This window comes from Callithrix jacchus, chromosome 3, assembly GCF_049354715.1.
Source record: "Callithrix jacchus isolate 240 chromosome 3, calJac240_pri, whole genome shotgun sequence".
Lineage (NCBI taxonomy): Eukaryota > Metazoa > Chordata > Mammalia > Primates > Cebidae > Callithrix > Callithrix jacchus.
In genome coordinates, this window is record NC_133504.1 from 90,589,356 (window position 1) to 90,614,999 (window position 25,644).

The window sequence follows — 25,644 nt, forward strand, 5'->3', positions numbered from 1 at the left end:
ATTTTACACACATTGTGTTAACTTAACAACAATCCTATAATCCTGTAAGATTTAACTACAGTTGTACTCATCTTACAGATGAAGACACTGAAATGATGAGAGGTTAAGCAATCTGCTTAAAGGCATACAGCTAGTGGTGGATATGTCAGGATTTGATCTTGAGACTGTATCACCCTAAAATGCATGCTGCTAAACACTACATTACCTTGATTTCCAAATATAGTATGCATGTTTGAAAGATCGGTCCATTAATTTCTTGAAGTTGGTGCACTGAGGTTATGGGTTTTGTTTTCCAATAGCAAGACATAGTACTTTTGTTTTTCTCTTTAGCAGAGGATCTGCTCAAGCTTGTCTAAAACATTGTGGTCTTTGGCTGAAACCATCTTAATGAAACCCAGGTGTATTTAGCCAGATTATATGACACATGCTCAGGTTCATGTTTGATTTCAAATTAAGCATCTAGATGATTTATGGTAAAGAGTTTACCTCCTTCTTTCCCATGGGGATTCTAATTCTAATCTTCAACCTGCTCTTCCAACACTTTCAGCACTTAGAGTTTTCCCACTTAAACCCTTCGTTGTTATTTTTATAATCACAAGAGACTGTTACCCAGCCTAGCACCTGTTATTATTTCCTTAATTTTTTTTCTTTTAGAAAAGGGAATGACTACACCATATTTTATCAAATTCCTAGGGAAAAGCATTGATTTTTTGCTTCCCTAAATGTATCTGATTACATCAGTATGTAACTGCAATAACAGAGATCATTTATGCATTTTAAAATTTTAAGTCATTTCCATTTTAAATGTTGATATATGTAACTATATGAAATTGCGCACATTCTGAAGAAAGGTATAAAGGCAAAGACAGTTACATTTTAGGGACAGATAACTTGAATTCTAGCATGGTTGATGAATCAGATTACACAAAAATGTAAGCATACTGTAGTTTTCATCACCATGATGAACTGAAACCCAAACTACATCAAAGTTCAAAAACACTTCATAACTGATTTTATTCATGTTAGTATTTCTACAGTTCTTGATTAGTCTAACACCAGAGTCACTATTTCCACAATTGTGTAAGACAAGCTTTTGAGCTGACTAAAATTAGGAAGCTGAGAAAAGTCTCTGGCCAAAGGCTGTTTTCCACTGACTTTATTTTATTGCAGTTTTTTGTACTTGAAAAAACAACAAAGAGAAAATCCTCTTTCATGAGATTTCCAGATAAAAGTTCAGTAAAATATGTCAACATGGCCTTGTTACTAAAAACTCTGAGTTGTTGAGTTATTTTCATTCACTATCTATGGTCTAACCACGTCAGAGAAGATGCCAGCCAGCAGGTAAAATTGTCTCCGATGCATAATGTGGAACACAGGTTTTGCTAGAATATTTGACAATATTTTATATTATTGAGAGGGCTGAGTCTGTTTGCCTTATGCTAAGTTTCTTTCCACAACAAGAAGGATTCGAAGATGAGCAGGCCAGCCATTAACCCATTTATGCCAGAGTTTGCAAATTTTTTTTTTGTGAAAAGTCAGACCTTGATAATAACCTTGAGCAGTAGGATTTATATAACTCCCACAAGTTTAGTGTTCCAGTAATGGAACACTGGGCATAAATAGGTTAATATGATTTGAATTAGTCACTGGTACTTTTTGCTGTGCTACAACTAAATTTTATGTAGGGGACCTAGACAAGACCTTAAAGATAAACAAATCCATAATTTTGAGTTTCTGTATGAAAACCTGAGACTCAGATACACTGACCTGTACATAAGAAATTAGGTAACAAATTAGAACATAGAATGCTGATTTCCTGATTTAGGATACTTTTGTGTTTGTTTGTTTGTTTATGGACCCACACAAGCAATTGCTTTTGAAATTTAAACTAATTTTCTCCCTGTAGAAATGTGAGATGCCTACAGGAACTGCCAGGATCACTTCTTCCATGCCTCTTCTCAACAGAAATAACCCTGAAGCAGGCAAAATGGACAAGCACCATATCAACAATGAAATATCCATTTATTATTCACTGACTGTTTTAGTTGTTGATGATCATGTTAGTGTCCTACATCAGAAGCTTGATCCTCTCACAGATAATTATTACCAGGAGAACAATCTGAGCAATGAGCCAGTTCACACGGGTACCATCATTGGAGCCTCCACACTTACCCACCTCTTGATGTCCTCCATGTAGGGATGTTAGTCACTAGTACAAGAGAGGTAACCTGGGTGCTCAATTACATGATTTGTGAATTACACTGATCTGAGCAGAGACAGCAGGTGAAGCAACTTGGCTGTAGTTCCAAGATAAATATTATAGTGAGTAGACTTGCTTTAGCCTTTCTGGTTTTGCTCATGTACCTGTCCCTCACTTCTCCATACCTCTTCCCACAACACTAACTCCATTGTTAATTATCCTAAGTGCTTTATATTACTCTGTTACATGCCCATTTGATTTTTATCAAAATACAATAAGGTACTAATTTTTCCATTTTACAATAGAAAAAGCTGATTCATTAAGTGGTTAAGTAATTCCTTATAGTCTTCTTGCTTGTTCATTGTGAAACCAACAGTTCAAAGTCCAAGTGTCTAATTATTATCATCAGACCTTATATCTTCAAATGTGATTTTTAAAGTTTCATGAATGGAAATAGATCATTTTAAGATTAAACATACTTATGGCAAGGATAGTCTCTAATTAAAGTATTGGCTTTGAAGTGTAAGGCACATGGCATTTTAAATTTAAAATTTGAAAACAAAAATATGAAAGAAACAAGCTACAATGTTCCATAAAAAGATTAAACTAGTTTTTACCTTCTAATTTAATTAAATAGTACATTGTACATTGGCACCACAAAATAACTAGATCAGGTAATAATGCATCAAGGATTTCTATATGGCTAATAGAAAAAAAAAGCTATATAGATATTATTTCCAATTTTTTTTTCATTTATCCTAAACCAGACTATACAATAGTACTGAGAAACCTTTTAAACTCTATTGGGTTGTTTGCCCCAATAACCAAAATTCACTCAATTAAGGGGAAGTGTATATATGTGTTGGGATGGGGGTGGAAGTAATATGCATTTTATGTGTACTAAGAAAACTAAAAAAAAAAATGCTTCTTACACACTACAACCATACTATATATTTAAGATATGGGGAGGAATGAGAGAGCAAGAGCAGGAGAGAAAGAGAAGGAGGGTGAGGGAGGGAGAGACAGAAGTGGGAAAGGGTTATTATGTACATGTACATCTTAGATCAAAATTGTGTTACCATCATAGCAGAGTCCTTTCACTATAAAAGCAACAGAAGGCTGGGCTTGGTGGCTCACGCCTGTAATCCCAGCACTTTGGGAGTCCGAGGTGGGTGGATCTCAAGGTCAAGAGATCGAGACCATCCTGATCAACATGGTGAAAACCCGTCTCTACTAAAAATAAAAGAAAAAATTAGCTGGGCACGATGGCCTGTGCCTGTAGTCCCAGCTACTCAGGAGGCTGAGGCAGGAGAATTGCCTGAACCCGGGAGGCAGAGGTTATGGTGAGCTGAGATCACACCATTGCACTCCAGCCTGGGTAACAAGAGCGAAACTCCGTCTCAAAAAAAAAAAAAAAAAAAGCAACAGAACACTTTATTTTAAAACAAAGAATCAGTGCTTTCTCTTTGTTGTAAGAATGCCATTCCATTAACTGCTACATTCTCCTGCTCTTGTTCACATTCATGCTTTTGTTTTTAACACAACACAAATGGGAATTGTATGGTTGAGAGCTGCTAAATTCACTGCTTTCCTTTAAGCCTTCTTTTGGCTGAAATAAGTTATGTAGACAATTATGGCTACCATAATTTTATTGTTTGAGATCTTTAGCCACCTTCATTACTCTGTAAAAAGAGAAGCTCTGTGCAAATGATAAGTACCCAATTTAAGAAAACACCGACAACTTTTACCTGTTCAAGAAAGTTTACATGCTTCAATATTCTATCTACAAGGACTTACACATCATCTGGATAGCCTGCAAAATCTTGTTTTAATGAAACACATTTGGGATATGATTTTAATGGAACACATTTTTACCTTTATGTCATGCTTTCTGAAATAAAACACAGGTTTTCTGCACTATGTGTGGCTCATCAATAACCTGCAGGCAACCTTGGTGGTTATCAACCACCTGCATGCCTACCTCTCTCATCAATGCTTTCATTTCCTTTGGCTTATTGTAACTTTACATTTCCCAAAGATGAAAAGTGAAGGGAAAAAAGCTTCCTTACTTTATATTTAGAGTTGAATCTTTTAATAATAATGTTTTATATGACCATAGTACTTGTCTTCCAAATACAATCTACTCATACAGTAAATAGATCTTCTCCCTGCGCTAGCATTATTTTTAAGGCAATATAAAAATGTTCAAAAGATGGGTGTATGTTGAAAAGATCTTGCATAGAAGAGCATAATCTGAGGAAATTGTCATAGAATATTAAAAAAATCCAAGAAAATAGATTAGCTTATACTTAAAGAAATCCTTGAATGATTCAGAAATTGCTATAGAAAAATAAAGGTCTGTCTTTAAAATTAAGAATGTTTGTTTTACAAATTATAATAAACAAGTATGTCCTCCTCATGTGCAATTACCTTAAAAATGTATTATAGAATAAGTGAATTATAGATGAAGGAATTGCTATAAGTAATCTTTATTTTTTTTGCACACTGAGACTAAATAGACACACTACTTAAGACCCCCTTCCTCTAAAGCCACATCATAATATACTGAGTGAAATGACTGAATGTAGACCAGATCCAAATTTTGTGAAATGAGGATATTTGAATTGATGCTATTCTGCCAGGTCATCTTTTCAGGTAGTCAACACTCCTATGAACTCCAGTTAATAGTAATTAATTGTGACAAGTTACTCTAACTTTATGATCTGTATAAAATATCTGCCAAAGATTTAACAGAAACACACTGCTTAGTGATAAGACCTTGTACCTCAGACACCAGATACTTTATTCTACACCTTTTATGGCATTTTAATATGTTCAGCTATGCCAGAGAGAATCCAAAGCATAGACAAAAATTACTACTACTTTTTAAAAGGTAAGAATTTCTTTAAGCCCTAAAAATACATTTCAGGAAAACAAAACTGAAGATAAAATGCATCAATCTGCTTTAAGAAATAAAAAAATTTAGACAAATATGCCCACTTTGACTAACCAGAATTCTATATTCTAATGTTAATATGAAACATGGATATATTTGAAGTTTATGTTAAATTTGAAATATTTTGTTTCATCATTTACTATCGATCATTTCTTCAATCTAAAGGGCAATAATTTTACACTATAAACTTTAATTCTAGTTACTTCCTTTTCATTCTGTGTATATGATATACTCATATAATTTCCAAAATTAAAAAAATTATGTTAACTTTCTGTAGTGAAGACTATCAAAATGATTAACATGAAACCAAATAATTTCTGAACCTATTTCATCTTTTCATTCTTTTTCTTTTATGCAGATGGTTAATGATGATCTATTAGCAACATTCCAATTATATTCTAGTTTTTTAACTATCTCGATGGCTTGAAAAATCATTTAATGCCTTCTGAGAAAAAAAAAAAAAAACAGAAAACAAACAATAAAACCCTGAAAACATTTGAATGCCTGCTGTTGAACATGCTAAATGAGCTAAATAATGGGAAACACATTTACAATATACTTTAATGGTAAGCCTATCCAATTTGTGATTTAAGAGGTCAAACTATTGGTTATTTTTGCATTCTTAGTAATTTAAAGAGAAGCAGACTGGGAAATATACACTCATAGGCCTTATAAAACTGCCACAGTGATTTTGACTAATAGACATTTATTACCAATGTTCTGCTGGTAGAAAAACAGCCTTGTAAGGTTGTAAACTAGTAGTAGAGCTCACAGAACCTTGAAGTGTCCACAGCCACAAGTGTGTAAACAAAGCCAAGACAAAAATGAAGCAATCTTCTGTGTTTGTGAATTTATGCAATGTGGATAACTCATTAACAATCCAAGGCTGTTTTGTGTGTATCTGTGCACACATATATGTATGTGTTTAACCTTGGTCATCCAAGTCAACAGATAAGATTTAATCAGTAATTTTCTATCTCCTAAACTCTTCCTTTATTTCACATTGTCTTCTATTGACTAATAGAACTCCTTTTCCCCCCAACTATATCCTGTGCTTCGGTATGGAAAAAGCTTGTGATTAATAAGTGCAAAAACTAAAATTAATGCTGCTATGCTAAATGAATCCTCAAATAGTCTGAGCCAATAGAAGAAATTTCTCTTTTCTGACATTACTAGAGAAAATTACATACAAGAAATTATAACTGATAATAAATAGTTTCTTAGGTACAAACACATCCCTGTTTGCCCAAAGGCTTTCACTTGAAGAGTGAGAAAGAGACAAGAAACAGAACATTAACTTTTCAACAACTGGGTAAAATTTGTTGTTTCTGTTCACATATTCCTGTCCTAGTCTTTCTGGGGCAAAATGTGATTTGTCACTAATGTAAATGTTTCAATTGTTTTGATTTCATTATTAAAGTTTTTAATATTTAACATATTACACTCTGCAAATAGCTGAAGCATTATTTTTCAACATCTTTTACATAAGGTACTCAATAAAATTATTCTAACCCCTGCCTAAACCTCAGACATAGACAAAGCTATAAAGAATAATAAAGAAAAACTTGATAAAGAAAATTATTTCAATTTTTCTCACCCAGAGTTTGCTACTTAATTTTAACAAACAAAATTTTTTGTGCAATTAAAAAACAGTGTTGATATAACAATCATTGTTCATAATATATTGGCAAATATAAGGAATGAAATGTTTTAAAAAGAAATAGAATGAGAAATAACAGATAAAAGACTCTATAGATTGTTTAAATAAATACAGATTATCTAAAAATCTACATAGATAAATTTGGCATAGTATATTTTAAGTCCATGGATACTACTACTTAAAAACACTTATTACATACCAAGCTTTATTAGTATTCATATGACTGCATTTACAACAATCCTTTGGATAGGTACTATAGTTATCCCCAGTTGTTGATGTGGAAACTGAAGCACTGAGAGGTCACGTAACTTATATAATTTCCTAAATTAAACAAGTTATGTTCAATTTCTGTAATGAAGACTATCAAAATGATTAACATGAAACCAAATAATTTCTGAGCCTATTGCATCTTTTTATTCTTTTTCTTTTATGCAGATGGTTAATGATGATCTAAAAATTTCCAAGGTTATTAAAGGTTAGGGGGTCAGTGGGTAGACATCAGCTGTTCTCCACTGGACTTCCAGACCAGTCCCTACTTCCTAACACTGCCCCTTAAGATGCACTTTGATAAAAATCCCTGAAACCAAATATGAATACATTTTTAAGTAGGTATTGAGGTTTTGAAGTTTTCAGGGCTAAAATACATTATTAAGAATTTTAAAGTATGTTCTGTCAGCACATTTAAACCAAGTTGGTTGTGACTAAACATTCCTTAGCTGCACTTCTACTCAATTTCAGAAGTATGTTTTTTCCACTAAATTTTGGCTATCGTCACTTCATTTTGTTAATGCTGTACTTTAATTGAGGAAAATGTTTTCTCAAAAGTTACATCTTTGGATATGTACCCAAAGTTGTTACCATTTCTTTCCTTTCTTTTGCTCTTAAGGGAGTCTATTAATAGGATAAAATCCAGTGTCATCAATCTATTGCATATTAACTAGTAAATTGTTTGCCAATAACAATCTTGTATTAACAAGTGCAAGAACTGGTTTATTAATAAAAATTGAAATGAGAAAATGCCAATATATTTATGCACAGAATATATTTTATGTTATTACATTTAATATTGTAATGCAATATAAATGTTTCAACACTGCCTTGTGAAGGTAATTTCATTTCATATTTTCATATAATATTTTTTAAAAAAATAATGTGACTTTAAATTCTGAATTACTAAAATAATGGTCAATGAAAAGCAGCTGTACTATCTTGGTTGATTGGCCCCAAAAATAAGAAGCCAAAAAGCTTCTTCCTAAGTAATTTTTAGCACCCTATACACTCCTCTAATATGTATGAAACTTTAAGGATTTACTTAGACAACTGTAATATTTGAATCCTGGCAATAAAAAATGACAAAGATTATGGAGGCTAAAGTAATTCCATCATGAATGCTAATCTGCCATGTTGATTTCCAGTTAACCCCAGTTCCAGAATATCTCTAACATTTTTATATTACCTATTGTTCTTTATGTAAGAGTACTTGTATATACCATAAATCTTGCCCTTAGGTCAAAACAATGTTGATATTATCCTACTTCAATTGGCCTCTGTGCACCTTCTGAATCACATATACACTTTTTCTACAATATATATAAGCCCTAGATTTGCACAGGTAATAGAAAAAGGATCCGTCATCTTGTTTCACTGGCCCCCAAGAAACAGACATGGCTTCTGTTCATAAGTCCCTATTGAATGTTTCTAAGAAACTGAATATGTCAGCCTCTTTCTTTGGTATCTCAGCTTCCTCACACTTTAGGGTAGGTCTGTCTAGACTTTCCCACAAGAGAACAAGAATTAAACAATAATATCAGTGTTACACTAAGCTAAGGTTCTTAGCTGCAAGAAACAGAAATCTTCTATATATGAGAGGAAAAGGGATTTGTCGTAAGGAAATCCTAGAGTCTACATGAAGACCAGAGTATCAGGCTAAGCAAACAAGATGAATTCAAATGAAGCTTTGCAGCAAAAATAAGCTAGTCAAAAAGAGTAAGGTGTCCTTACTTTTTGGAATCCTAACCACTGACCACACACCTAACAGTCACAAATCAAATCTCAACTTTCAGGTGTCTTTCTAGTGCTTATTCAAGATTCAATCTCTTTAGGAAGAGAGTATCATTGCTGAAGATATCATTGTGGTCTGACTGCTTCCTTGACAGGACGTAATGATTTTACCTCTGATGTTTGGGGAGGGGGTGTGGTGAGAGGAGAGGGGTAGGGATATGCTTCACACCTCTTATATGTTGGGGAATTCCACAATACAAGAATGATTGGCCCAAGGCTGAGAAACTACTGTGTATACAAAAAACAAAAGTCTGTAAAACAGTTTTTTATAGAAACTATAAAAATATAAATTGAGCAGATATTTCTTCTGCTCTATTTCATCTTTGCCACATGAAATGTTTATTATTATAATTGTAGGGTAAAGATCAGTGTTCTGTTTGAAGGCACAGAAGCTCCAAATTCCCAAAAAGGGAAACATTTAATAAGGATTGCAAATGTGACAGATCATCAGTGATATATAAAATCAACTACATAAAAAGGTAAATTTTCTCTATAATTGTAACATTACTATTTACCTGCCAAAATAGGAAATTCAATACAAAAACAGGCTATAATTATGGCATAATTCATCTGGTATTGATTATATTTTAATTTTATCTCCTCTAGAAAATTGGGTTCTGCTGTTTTACCTCTCCCACTAAGAATCCTGTAGTTTTCAATAATAATGGGAGAATTCAAAACTCCCCTGAAAGCATCAGACAGATTACTGAGGTAGAAAACTAACAAAGAAATTTGGGATTCAACTTTGACAGATTGGACCTTATAAACCTCTACAGAACATTCCACCCATCAACCACAGAATCTGCACACAAAGCATACTTCAAGATCAAACGCATGCTTGGCTAAAAAGTTCAGCTAATACTAACCATACTCTCAGACCACTGCAGAATAAAAATAGAAATCAATACCAAGACATCCCCAAATTCCACACTTAAACAATTTATTCCTTATTGACCTTTTGGTAAGCAATCAAATTAAAGCAAAAATCAAAAGACATTTGAAATTAAAGAAAGAAGAGATAAAACATACCAAAATATCTGTGAAGTAGTGAAAAACGTGCTAAGAGAAAAGTTTACGGTGTTAAGTGCTTACCTCAAAAAGTTAGAAATGTCTCAATTTAGCAACCTTATATCACATTTAGACAAACTAGAAAAACAAGAACAAACTAACTCCAAAGCTAGCAGAAGAAAATAAATAAAGTTGGGAAGAACTGAAAGAAATTGAGACCTAAAAGTCCATACAAAGATAAATGAAACCAGAAGTTACTTATTTGAAAGGATAAATAAGATAGGTAACTCACTAGCTAGATAAACAAAGAAAAAGAGGAAATATCCAAATAAGCACAACCAGAGACAAAAAGTGGCATTATAACCATTCTAATAGAAATACAAAAGATCCTCAGAGACTATTATGAACACTTCTATGCACACAGACTGAAAAATCTAGAGGAAATGAATAAATTTCTGGAAACACAAAACTTCCCAGGATTGAATCAGAAAAAAATTGGAACCCTGAATAGACTAATATCAAGTTCCAAAATGGAATCAGTAATAAAAAAACCTAACAAACATAACAGTCCCTGGACCAGATGGATTCACAACCAAATCCTACTAGACATACAAAGAAGAACTGCTCCCAATTCTATTGAAACTGTTTCAAAATTTGAAGAGGAGAGACTCCTCTGTAATTCCTTCTATGAAGCCAGCATTACCCTAATACCAAAATCTGGCAGAGACACACAAAAATAAAAACTTCAGATATCTGTGATTAACATAGACATAAAAATTCTCAGCAAAATTCTAGCAAATCAAATCCAGCAGCACACCATAAAGTTAATTCACCATGATTAAGTAAGCTTTATTTCTTGGATACAATGGGGCTCAATATATGTGCATCAATAAATGTGATTCACCACATAAACAGAACTAAAATCTATATGATCATATCAATAGCTGGAGAAAAATGTTTCAATAAAATTCAATATTCCTTCATGAGAAAAAAAATATTACCTTCTCAACAAGGTAAGCATCAAGGGAACATACATCAAAATAGTAAGAATAATCTATGAGAAACCTATATCCAACATCATACCAAAGGAGCAAAAGCTGGAAGCATTTTCATTGAGAACTGGAACAAGACAAGGAGACACACTCTCATGACTCCTGTACAACATAGTACTGGAAGTCTTTGCCAGGGCAATCAGGCAAGAGAAAAAAATAAAAGGCATCCAAATAAGAAGAGAGTATGAAAACCCTCTCTCTTTATAGATGATAATATTGTTTATCTACAAACAGCTAGGGATTGCAGCAAAAGGCTTTTAGAACTAATGAATTATTGCAGTAAAGTTTTGGAATACAAAATAAATATAAAAAATTAGTAGCATTTCTATACAAAAATAGCATTCACTCTGAGAGCCAAATCAAAAACACAAACCCATTTATAATAGCCACAAACAAAATAAAATATCTAGAAATAAATCTAACAAAGACGATAAAAGAGCTCTAGGGAGAACTACAAAACACTGCTAAAAGAAACAACAGATGACATAAATAAATGAAAAAACATTCCATGCTCAAGGATTAGAAAATCAATTTATTAACATGGGTATATGGCCCAAAACAATTTATAGATTCAATGCTCTGTCTATCAAACTACCAATGTCATTTTTCACAGAATTATTGTTCTAAAATTCATATGAAACCAAAAAAGAGCCAGAAAAACTAAAGCATTAATAAGCAAAAAGAGCAAAGCCAGAGGCATCACATTACCTGACTGTATACTATAAGGCTGCAGTAAACAAAACCGGTACCAATACACGGTACAAGCACAAAAGCAGACACAAAGACCAAAGGAACAGAGTAGAGAACCCAGAAATAATACGACAGACATACAAACAGCTGATTTTGACAAAGTCAGCAAAAAAAAAGCAGGGGAGAAATGATTCCCTATGCAATAAACGGTGCTGGGATAACTGGCTACTCACATATGGTAGAATAAAACTGGAACTCTATCTCTCACCATATACAAAAATTAACTCAGGATGGGTTAGAGATTTAAATGTAAGAGCCCAAACTATAAAAATCCTGAAAGAAAACCTAGGCAATACCCTTCTGGATATAGGCAAATAATTTATGACTAAGTCCTCCAAAGCTATTACAGCAAAAACAAAACTTGACTAGTGGCACCTAATTAAAGAGCTTCTGCACAGCAAAAGAAAGTGTAAACAAAGTAAACATATAACCTACAGAATGAGAGAAAATGTTTGCCATTAGGTTTTAACACACAAATTTTGGGAGCACAAATTTTCAGACCACAGTATGTGTTAATCAACAGGCAGAGATTAGCAGAATAAATTTTTTTTAAAATATCCAAATATATACCTCTAGGAGAAACACACGTTAGACTCAAAGATAAAAACAAGTTGAAAGTAAGATGATTTGAAGAGAGAACATATAAACTATAACCCCTGGAAAGCTAGAAGGGTGATACAAATAGAAATAAATAGGTTTTAATAATAAAATTGTTAATAAAAAAGGATATTTTATGTTGAAAAAAGTACCAATCCATGAAGAATACATAATCATAAACATATATGAACTTACTAACAGAATCCAAAAATACATGAAGAAAAGTGACAGAATTGAAGGAGAAATAGACAATTCCACAAAAATAATTGAAGATTTGAATTGCCCACTTTTAATTATAAAAAACTAGACTGAAGAATAATATGATAAAATATCAGAACAACATCAAATAGAACTCATAGACATCTGTGGAACAGTCCACCCCTAATCAGGAAAATACACATTCTCCTCAAGTCAATCTGAAATATCCTGCAGAAATGATTATGTTTGGTCATAAAAATGTCTCAAAAGCTTAAAAAGATTAATGTTATACAACTGTTTCAAAGACAATGCAATAAAATTAAAAATCAACAGAACTGACACAGTAAGATAGCAAAGTAGGAGTTTCTGGCCTTCATCCCCAACAAAAACACCTATTTAACAATCATCCATGGATGAAAATACCTTTATGAGAGCTCCAAAATATAGGCGAGAAGGTACAGCATCTTGTTAGAGCACAGAAAGATGAAAAGGGCATTGAAAAGAATAATAATAATAAAACAAAAACAGTTTCACTGTACCTGCTTCACTCGTTTCCCCAGTCTGACATGTCATAACACAGAGAGCCCCTTGACCTGCAAGTTGTCCTGTAGAGAAAAGAGAGAATGAAGTGAGCATGTGAACTCCCTAGCTTTTTGGGGCACACCTGAAAAGATTGCTTATATTATTGTAACACCCAGAACACTGAGAGAATCAGTATGGTTTGATAACCTGGGGACAGCTAAAGACAAAAAGGTACAGTGGTCTTAGTAACCAATTTGGGCATCTTGACAGTCATTCTGTGACCCATTATAGCAGTCCCTTCCTCATTTCCCAGGGATCCCCAAAAACATGCCTGCTGATGCACAGACCTTAGCACTGAGCATACCCACCCACAGAGGCCAGCTCTGGACTCATGGTTGGCCTGTCTGTTGACCACTTCAACAGGCACCAAGACTAACTATTTGGCTACACTGACTACATTGACTAGTGAAAGATGTTAGCCAGTCTGTAAACACCAGAAGAGTTAAATTCTTTCTTAAATTCACAGACACCAATGCAGGCTACAGGCATTATTAAGTATCAGGAAAACATGACATCACCAAAAAACAAAAGATAAAAATAAAACTCTAATATATCAACCTTATAGAAAATGAGACCTGTGAAATACCTGACAATGAATTCAAAATAATTGTGTCAAAGAAGCCCATTGGGCTACTAGGAAACACAGCTAGATAACTAAATAAATCAGGAAAACAATAAATCAACAAAATTTGAAGTTTATAAAAGAGCTTTCCCAGAATCAAACAATAGAGGTTTAAAAAAGAAAGAAAGAAAAAGAAGAAGAAAAGAGATAAAACAATTAAAATAACCAGAAATAATTTCTGGTGCTAAAAATACAATAACTTGACCTAAAAAATTAAAGAACTTCAATAGAAGTTCAATCAGTCAAAGGAATGAATCAGTGAATTTGAAGACTGATCATATAGAATTATCTAGTCAAAGCTACAAAAATAATAAAAAAGAGTGAAGAAAGCCTATGAGATGTATGCTCCTTCAGTGCAGAAACAGCATACAAAGAGAAAGGGGTAAAAAACTTATGTAAAGAAATTTTGGTTGAAAAATTCCAAATCTTGGGATGTATATAGACATTTAGATTCTTGAAGTTCAAATAAACCTTAGATTAAGCCCAAAGACATCTACATGGAGACACATAATTATATTGTCAAAATTCAAGGGCAAAGAATTTTGAAATTAGCAAGAGAAAAGCAATTCATTAAGAAAAAGGGAAACTCCTTAAGTCTATTAGCAGATATCTCAGAAGAAACCTTTCCAGGCAGAAGATAGTGATGATATATTCAAATTTCTAAAAAGAAATCTTTTTTTAAACTGCCAACTACAGATGACTGTTATACCTAGCAAAATTGTATTTTAAAAAGAAAGAATAAAGACTTTCTCAGACAAAAAAACATAAAAACCCTGAGGGAATTTGTTATTAGACCTAAATTACAAGAAGCATCAAACAGTTCTTCAAGTTGATATGAAAAGATAATAAACAGCAACATAAAAGCATATGAAAATATAAATCTCACTGGCAAAAGTACCTATATAGGCAAAAAGAGTAATAATGTAATGGTGGCAAATATCTTTTTTTAAAGCTTCATGTAAAATTTAAAAGACAAAAGTAACAAGAATAATTATAACCACAAAAATGTGTCAATGGATTCACGACATAAAACATAGTAAAATCTGATATCAATGACATAAAATGTATATGAGGAATAAAACTAAATTTTCCACATGAAATTGATATGAATTAGTTATCAGAATAAAATAGATAGTTATGGCAAAAAATATTTTATGTAAGCCTTATGGTAATCACAAAGCAAAAATATATAGTAGATACACAAAACATGAATAGAAAAGAATAAAAGCATACAACTGCAGAAATAATCCATTCACAAGGAAAGACAGAAAGGGAGGAAGAAAGGAACAACAAACTACAAGAGAAAAACAAAAAGAAAATAATTAAACAAACAATAGTAATTCCTTTCTTATTAATAATTACTTTAAATGGACTGATCTCCCTCAATCAAATGATACAGTGGCTGAATAAATAAAACAATATCCTACATTATGCTATCTTCAAGAATCATTTTAGATTTAAAGAAATATGTAGGCTGCAAGGAAATGAGGTAGAGTAAGACATTCTATGCATTTGTTAACCAAAAGAATACAAGATGTCTATATGCATGTCAAAAAAATGGATTTTATTTCAAAAACTGTCACAAGAGACATAGAAGATCATTATATAATGATAAAAGTGTCAATTCAACAGAAAGATATAACAACTATAAATATTGCTCAACATTAGAGTACCTAAGTATACAAAGAAAATATTGACAGATCTGAAAGGAGAAACAGACAGCAATATGATAATAGAAGACATTTCGACTCCATTTTCAATAATGAATAGAGCCTCTAGACAAAAAAATCAACAAGTAAAGAAAAGAACTGAGCAACATTTTAGACCAAATGCACCCCACAAACATACAAAACATCCTAAACAGCAATAACAGAATACACACTTTTCTCAGGTGACCACAGAACATCCTCTAGAATCAATAACATGCTAAGTCATAAAACATTAAAAAATTTAATAAGATAAATTATTCTAAGTGCACTTTCCAAACAGCAATGAAATAAAACAAGAAATCAATAGCAAAAGAAAAAAGTAAAGATTTATGACTATGTAAAAATTAAACAACACACTCTTGTACAACAAATAGGTTGAAGAAGAAATCAAAAGGGAATTTTAAAACATTTTGAGACAAACAAAAATACAACATAAATAAATCTGGAATACAATAGAAGCATTATGAAAAGGGGTATATATAATGATGAAAGCCTACATTAAAAAAATTCCAAATAAAAATTTAACTTAACACCTCAAGAAACTAGAAAAAAGAAAACAAGCTAAGCCCTAAGTCAGCAGAAGGAAAATAACAGTAAAGATTAGAGCAGAAATAAATACAAAAATAGAAAAAAAACCCCAAAAAATCAACAAAATAGAGTTGGGTTTTTAAAAAGATAAACAAAAATTTAAAAACACTTCTTTGCATTATTAAAAAAAAGAGAAGACTACAATAAATAATATATGAAAGAGAAGACATTAAAACTGATGTCACAGAAATTAAAAAACTCATAAGGCACTATCATGAACAATTATATGCCAACAAATTGAATCACCAAAATAAATGGATAAATTTTTAGAAACATACAACCTATAAATAAAGAGGATAAGAGGAAACTCTTCAAACTGATGAATACGTTTATGTCATTGATAGTTACAATTATTTCCTAGGTGTAGACTTACCTCTACACTCATTAGGTTGTATACCTTAAATATGTGCCACTTTTTCTATGTCAATCATACCTCAATAATGTTATTTAAAAATTATAAAATAAAACAACTTAAAAATAAAAAGAAAATTTTAAAAAGTCATCAATATGTAGATATCAAATAACATATTTATAAATAACCAGTGGGGCAAAGAATAAATCACAAAAGAAATTAGAAAATACTTTAAGATTAATGAAAATTAAAACATAAGAAATACGACATGCCAAAACTTACTTGATGTAGCAAAAGCAGTAGATAGGGGGAAATTTACAGCAATCAATATATGTATTAAAAAAGAAGAAAGATAACAAATTAATAATTAAACCTTAACAAATGAGAAAATAAAAAGCAAACTAAAACTGAAGCAACCTTAATTAAGGCTATAATATACACTAGACAGAAAATGAGCAAAATAGAGAATACAAAAAAAATTAAATTAAAAAAGACCAGCAGTGCATTCTTCAAAAACAATAAATGAAATTGAGAATCCTTTAGCTAGACTGAACATTAAATTAAAATATGAAAGCCCAATGACTAACGCTGGGAATAAAAGAGGTGACATTACTACCAAACTAACAGAAAATAAATGATTATAATTGAACACTATAAAGAAGGTAGAGATTAGATAATATAGATTAAATGGACAGATTCCTATTCTAAAAAGACACAAACTACTAAAATTATCTCATGAAGAAACAAAGTCTGAATAGTACCACAACAAATAAAGATAATTGATAATAAAAAAATGCCCCAGTAATGAAAAGCCCAGAAAATATGACTTCACTGCTGTTGTCTACTTAATGTTTAAAGAAGAATTAACATTTATTTTTCACAAAATCAAAGAGAAGCAAACACTTCTTAACTCATTCTATCTGGACACTATTATACTGACATCAAAATTGTAAAAAGACGTTGCAAGAAAACTATAGGCAGATAGCACTTAGGAATAGAGACATGCAAATTCTTAACACAATATCAGCAATCAGAATCTTGTAATATATAAAAAGAATAATACAACATAACCAAATGGAGACTACCCCACAAATGCTATGTAGGTTGGTTCAACATAGAAAAATTGAAGTGATTCATCCAAAAAAATGGTCATCTTGATGGATTAAGAAAAAAAATAAGCATTTAACAAAATGCGAATTATTTAATGATATTTAAAAAAATAAACTAGACATAGAAGGGAACTTCTCCAACCTGACAAAGTATAATCATGGAAAATACAAAGCTAACATTATACACAGAGATAAAGATTTTATGATAGTGAAATCTTTAACTTCACTATAATAACAGGAACAGGCAAGGCTGTGCTTGCCACTTATGTGTATTTTTTTTCATTTTTAATTTTTATAAGTACATGGAAGGTATGTATATTTATGAGGTACATGGGCTATTTTGATACAGGGATGCAATGTGAAATAAACATATTATGGAAAATGGGTTATCCATGCCCTCAAGCATTTATCCTTTGAGTTACAAACAATCCAATTACACTCTTTAAAATTACAAATAAGTTATTATTAACTACAGTTATCCTGTTGTGTCATCAAATATTAGGTTCCACTCATTTTTTTCAACTATTTTTCTGTGCATTCATCAAAAACCTGTTGCTCCCACTTATCCTCCCACTACCCTTCCCAGCATCTGTTAACTATCCTTCTACTTTCTATGTCAATCAATTAATTGTTTTGATTTTTAGATTCCACAAATAAACATGGCAATGTTTGTCTTTCTTTGCCAAGCTTATTTCACTTAACAAAATGACCTCCAGTTCCAACCACGTTGTTGCAAATGACTGGATCTCGTTCTTTTATATGGATGACTAGTACTTCACTGTGGATATGTATTACATTTTCTTCATCCATTTATCTTTTAATAGACACATAGGCTGCTTCCCAATCTTAGCTGTTGTAAAGTGTTGCAACAAACAGTAGAGCAGATGTCTCTTCAATATACTGATTTACTTTCTTTGGGTTACCTACCCATCAGTGGGATTGCTGGATTATATGGTAGCTCAAATTTTAGTTGTTTGAGGAACCTCCTAACTGTTCTCTATAGTGTTTCTACTAATTAACATTCCCACCAACAGGGTACAAGGGTTCCCTTTTCTTCACTTCCTTGCCATTATTTATTATTGTCTTTTGAATATAAGCCATTTTAACTGGGATCAGATGATATCTCATTGTAGTTAGACTTTCATTGGTCTAATGATCAATGATGTTGAATATCTTTTTTATATACCTGTTCGGCTGTTTATATGTCTTCATTTGAGTGATGTCTATTCAAATCTTTTGTCTATTTTTAAAATCTAATTATATGTTTTTCTTATAGAGTTGTTTGAGCTCCTTATATTTTCTAGTTATTAATTCCTTGTCAAATGAGTAGTTCGCAAATATTCTCTCCCATTCTATGGGTTGTCTCTATTCTTTGCTGATTGTTTGCTTTGCTCTGCAGAATCATTTTAATTTGATGTGAACCAATTTATCCATTTTTAGTTTGGTTGCCTGTGCTTGTGGAGTATTGCTTGGGAAACTTTTGCCCAGTTCAATATCCTGGAGATTTTCTCCAAATGTTCTCTTGAGTTAGTTCTGTAGTTTGTGGTTTTAGATTTGTCTTTAATGCATTTTGATTTCATTTTTGTATATGGTGAGAGATAGGAGTCTAGTTTTATTCTTCTGAATATAAATGTCCAGTTTTCCCAGCACCATTTATTGAAGAGACTGTCTTTACCCCAGTGCATGTTCTTGACACCTTTGTCAAAACTGGGTTCACTGTAGGTGTGTGGATTTGTTTCTGAGTTTTCTATTCTGTTCTGTTGGTCTGTCTGTTTTTATGACAGTGCCATGCTCTTTTGGGTCCTATAGCTCTGCAGTATAATTTGAAGTCAGGTAACGTGATTCCTCCAATTTTGTTCTTTTTGCTTAAGATAGCTTTGGCTATTCTGGGTCTTTTCTGGTTCCATATAAAGTTTAGAATTGCCTTATATTCTTTGAAGAATGTCTTTGGTATCTTGATACCAAAAATGACTGCATTGAATATTTAGATTGCTTTGGGTAGTATGGGCATTTTCACAATATTGATTCTTTCAATCCATGAACATAGAATATTTTTTCATTTTTGGTGTCTTCAATTTTTTATCAGTGTTTTATAGTTTTTATTATGGAGATCTTTCACTTTCGTTAATTCATAGGTATTTAATTTTATATGTGGCTATTGTAGATGGAACTACTTTCCTGATTTCTTTTTCAGTTTGATCACTGTTGGCATATAGAAATACTACTGATTTTTGTATGGTGCTGTTGTATCTTGCAACTTTACTAAACTTGCCATTACTAATCAACATTGTTTTGCTCCAGACCCACTCCAAAAATATGCAAGAAAGAGGAAGGACATCCAGATTGAAGAGGAGATAGTAAAAGTATCTTTAATTGTTAATAATATAAATTTCTTAACTAAAAAATCCTAGGGAATCCACCAAAATCTGTCAGATCAAAAAGCAAAAATCAATTATATTTATATACACTTGCAATGAACAATCCAAAATGAAATTTAAAAACAATTCCATCTACAACAGCATCAAAACAATATCATACCTAACAAAGAATTTAACAAAAGAAGTGTAAGACTTGTGCACTGAAAATTACCAAACTTCATTGTAATAAATTATAGAGGGCCTAAATAAATTGAAATATATGTTTACTGGTTTGAAAACTTAATACAGTAAAAAGGGTAATACTCCAAGTTGGTTTGCAGAGTCAATGACATGTCTATCAGCTGCCATTTTTTTTCCTTTGCAGGAATTTCCAAAGTGTTTCTAAAATTCATATGAAATTTGAATGCTAATGTACTAAAAACAATCTTGAAAAAGAACAAATTTGAAGGACTCATTCTTCTCAATTTCAAAACTTTCAGTACTCATAGCTACAGCAATCTAGACAGCGTAGTACTAGCATAAAAACAGACTTACAATTTGAATAGAGTCCAGAAATAAATCTTTGCATGTAATTCATTTTCAACAAGGCTGCCAAGAGGATTCAATGGGTCAATGATCATTTTTTAACAAATGGGACAGGGAGAACTGAATTTCCTGAAGCAAAAGAATGATGTTGGACACCTTCCTCACACATGAAATAAACAATAATATAAATTAAAGACCTAAATGTAACAGCAAAAAGTATTAAACTATTGGAAGAAAACATAGGTATGAATTTTGGTGAACTTGGATTTGGCAGTTTTCTTTTGGAACTTACATAAACATAAGGAGAAAGAAAGAAATATATGTAAAATGGACCTCATCAAAACTAATCACATTTGTGCTTCAAAGGACACTATCAAGAAACTGGAAAGGTAACTCACAGAAGAGGAGCAAGTATTTGCAAATCACATGTCTGATAAGAAAATAAGTATCTAGAATATATAAGGAATACTTATAATTCAACAATACAAAGACAACCCATTTTTAATATAGGCAAGAAGTTGATCAGACATTTCTCCCAATGAATATATTTAAGTTGACCATAAGTACATAAAAAGATGCTCATCACTGGTCATCGGTTAAATGCAAATCAATGTCACCATTAGATATCATTTCACACCTACAACAATGACTAAAATCAAAGATATGAACAATAATACTTCTTTTAGGATTTGGAAAAATTAGAATCCTCACAGTGCTGGTGAAAATGTAAAATGTAAACTATTGTAGATACTTTTGAAAATATTAAACATTTTGGCAGCTCTTCAAAAAGCTAAACACAGTTATAATATTGCCCAGCAATTCCATTTTTAGGTTTATACTCAAGAGCAATGAAAGCATATTTCCACACAAATATGTATATTTATGTTTATAGCAGTGATATGTTTGGCTGTGTCCCCACCGAAATCTCACGTTGAATTGTAATCATCCCCATATGTCAAGTGTGGGGCAAGGTGAAGATAACTGAATCAGGAGGACAGATTTCCCTATATTGTTACCATGGTAATGAATAAGTCTCATGGATGGTTTTATAAAGGGGAGTTTCCCTGAACATGCTCTCTTGCCTGCCACCATGTAAGACATGACTTTGCTTATCATTTACCTTCCACCATGATTATTAGGCCTCCCCAGACATGTGGAACTGTGAGTGCATTAAACCTCTTTCCTTTATAAATTATGCAGTCTCAGGTATGTCTTATTAGCAGTCTATTAGCATAGACTAATACAAGTAATACTATGTTTAACAGCATACGAGTTAAAATAACCAAAATGCTCAGAAACTGATGAATGAATAAGAGAAATACAATATATTCCTAAACTGAAAATCATTTAACCACAACAGAGAAAGAAGTATTGATACATGCTATAACAAGATGAACCTGAAAAGATTATGCTAAAAGAAAGAGGCCAGACTGAAAAAGCCACACATTATATGATTCCACTTTCAGGAAATGTTCATCAGGAAAATCCATAGAGATAGAAGATCGATTAATAATTCTCAGAGGCCATAGAGATGAGGAGTTGGGGAATGTCAGCTAACTAGTATGGAGTTTCTTTTTGTGGTGATAAAAAACATTCTGGAATTTCATAATTGTGATGGTTGAAAAACAACTGTACACTTTAAAACGGTGAAGTTTGTGGTATGTGAGTTATAACTCAAATTTAAAAAAATATTGTTTTTAAAAATTAAGCATAAGTGAAAAGTTATCCGTATTCAAAAATGTAATTGACTTGGTGCAATTTTTAGAAATTTTAGTAGAAATTCAAAAAGCACAATGTTATCTATTATTTTATCAACTTTCTTAGTCTTGATTACAGTTAGTTAACATGTTCTTCAATATAATGATTCTTACATTTTAGAGCTTTTACACATTTTGACTTGGCTAATCAGAGCAGCAAATGTAGACCCCTCATTTTCTACTCTAAATAATCAAATGTCACTATTGAGCCAAGATTGGTAATCAAATTGCTGAAATTTGAAGAATTCAATGGGATTGTGAAACAACATATGAGCAACTGATATTTATGGCATGACCCATAAAAGAAAGAAAGAATTGATAAGCTGGACTTCATTAAAATTAAAAATTTCTTTCCTGTCTGCAAAAGACATTGCCAAGAGAATGAAAATAAAAGCCACAGATAGAGAAAACACTTGTATAATCTTACGTATCCACCATTAGAGTATCACACAGAGTAGTTTTCCCCCCTTAAAAAATCTCTGTGCTCTTCCTATTTATCCCTCTCTCCTTCCCAACCCCTGGCAACCACTTATATCTTTATTGTCTCCAAAGTTTTAATTTTGAAGAATGTCATATAGTTCAAATCCTACAGTATGTAGCCTTTTCAGATTGATTTTGTCCACTTAACATGTGTTTAAATTTCCTTCACATCTTTTCATGGCTTGATACCTCATTTCTTTTTAGTGTTGAATAATATCTTATTGTTGGGATGAACTACAGTTTATTTAACCATTCACCTACTGAAAAACATTTCCGTTCCTTCCAAGTTTTGGCAATCATGTATAAAGCTGCTACAAACATCCACATGCAGGTTTTTGTGTGGAATATGTTTTCACCTCCTTTGGGTAAATACCATGGAGCATGATTGTTGGATCATACAGAATGCATATATTATTAAGTTTTGAAAGAAACTGCCAAACTTAGACATTTGCTGTGCCATTTTGCATTTGCACCAGTAATGAATGAGAATTCCAGTAACTCCACATTCTTATCAGCATTTGGCATTGTCAGTGTTTTTGATTTTGGACATTTTAATAAGTGTGTAGTGGAATCTTGTTGCTTTAATTTGCATTTCTCTGATGACATATGACATGAAGCAACTTTCTATAATTTTATTTGCCATCCCTGTATCTTCTTTAGTGAGATATATTTCAAGGTCTTTGACCCATTTTTTAAAAGTGTATTGTTTTCTTATTGAGTTGTAAGAGTTCTTTATGTATTTTGGATAACAGATAACAGCTTTATATATTTTGATTTTTTTTTTTTTTGAGATGAAGTCTTTTTTTTGTCATCCAGGATGGAGTTCAGTGGCACAATCTCAGCTCAATGCAACCTTCACTTCCTGGGTTCAAATGATTCTCTTGCCTCAGCCTCCAGAGTAACTGGGATGACAGGTGTGCACCACCACGCTCAGCTAATTTTTGTATTTTTAGTAGAGACAGGGTTTCACCATGTTGGGAAGGCTGGTCTCAAACTCCTGACCTCAGGTGATCTGCTTGCCTCAGCATCCCAAACTACTGGGATTACAGGCATGAGCCACTGCGCCCAGCCTGATTAACAGTCCCTTATCAAATGTATATTTTGTAAATGTTTTCTCCCAGTCTATGGTTTGTCTTTTCATTCTCTTGTCAGTGTCTTTTGTAGACATAACAGAATTTTTAAAATTTTAATACAGTTTAGTTTATTAATTCTATCACTGATCATGCCCTTAGTGCTATATCTAAAAACTTATTGCCAATCATTAAACCACAGTTTTTCTTATGTGTTATCTACTGGATGCTTTATAGTTTTGTATTTTACATTTAGGTTTATGATCCATTTTGAATTAGTTTTTTGTGAAGGTGATAAGGTCTGTGTTTGGATTTATTGTTGTGTGTGTAGATGTCCAGTTATTTCAGTAGCATTTGTTGAAAACCCATCTTTTCTCCATTGTAATGCTTTAGCTTCTTTTTCAAAGATCAGTTGGCTATATTTATGTGAATTTATTTCTGGGCTTTCTATTCTATTTCATTAACCTGGGTGCCCATACTCTCACCAATACCATGCTGACTTGATTACTAAAGCTTTATAGTGAATCTTGAAGTCAGGTACTCTCAGTTCTCCAACTTTGATCTTCTCCTTTAATGTTGTATTGGAAATTCAAGGTCTTTGGTCTCTTCACATAAACTTTAAATTTGGTTCATCAGTTTTCACAAAATAACTTAGTGGGCTCTGATTGGAATTTTGTTGTATTTATAGATAAATTTGGGAAGAACTGACATCTTGACAATACTGTCTTCCTATTGATGAACATGAAATATACCTCTGTTTATTTAGTTCTTTGACACCAGGCATATTTTGACCACGAAAAAAATCTTAATTTTATAAAGCTGTTTTACCAGTCAAGACTTAGCCTTATATGAAGAAAAAAAATTATCATGTTTAAGCCACTATTGTTAGGTCATAAGAACTTGCAGCCAAAAACACATACGCAAAAAAAAATTCTAATTGATTTACTTTCACTGTACCATCTCTTAATTATCTCTGTTACCTTTAACATTTTAACTACGCAATTCTTTTATTTGATCATGTTCAAAGTATCTCAGTTATGTGATAAAATCCATTTTTTAAGCAAGAGTATAGTTTTGAATACCTTAAAAGCTATAGACGTAGTTAGATGTGCAAAAATAAATATGATGGGTGCTTCAACATGTTATTCACTATAAACAGGTAATAGATGTATTGTTATGTACTAATGCTCAGCTAAGACTCGAGACTCCAGCAGGACCATCATATTAACTATGCTCAGCTAGAGAAAGAGCTGACCCATAAAACTATATTTCTCCTAAAAAAAAAAGTCAGGCATTTTTATGCATGCTATGATCTAATTCAGTTCAGATGCATATGCTCAAAATTGGCACAATAAGAAAGATACCATAGCCACAGATATTTTTAATTACATGAGCTTAACAGTTCTGGTGAGTTATGGCCCAGTGCCATAGGAAAGGTCTTAGTCAAGAATTTAGAAAGTGTATAATAATTGCGATTTTACAATTCAACGTGATAACCTAAATTAAGTTTTATGCCTCTAGAACATCAAACTCAATTTAGAAATTGATGTATAGGGGTTAAGTTAATAAAGCAAAGTGACAGACTTTCATTAAATGTTAGATACTTTTATAATAATGTTATAACCATGGGAATTTTTCCAGCCTACCTACAACTATATAACATATTTCTCAATGTAAAATTATATTCATTATAAAAAGGTTAAAAAATACAAAGAAAATTTGTATCGTGTATATGCATTTGGTTGTGTGGGTTGTGTTTGTACATACCTTCAGACACATATTGAAAATGTCCATTGTCCTGACAATGACAATCAACTTTAGAAACATTTCCAGGTAGGGCTATCACTCCTCTTTTTTGTTGTTGTTGTTGTTTACACCTTTTTTTTCTTTGTTTGGATTTATTTTTCTTCTTTTGGTTTATTTTAGCATATTCATAGTAAGTATTGCAATAAATTATGTATGGCATATATAATCTTTGAAATAAATCTAT

General features: G+C 32.1%; 1 long non-coding RNA gene across 1 annotated transcript in view; it reads right to left on the minus strand.

Annotated features, from left to right (window-relative positions):
- Positions 1-25,644, minus strand: part of LOC118152229 (uncharacterized) — a 238,619-nt gene that overhangs the window by 131,917 nt on the left and 81,058 nt on the right. Inside the window, exon 3 of the long non-coding RNA XR_004740749.3 lies at positions 13,022-13,087. This is a non-coding gene — a long non-coding RNA (uncharacterized LOC118152229). The remainder of the gene's footprint in view (positions 1-13,021; positions 13,088-25,644) is intronic.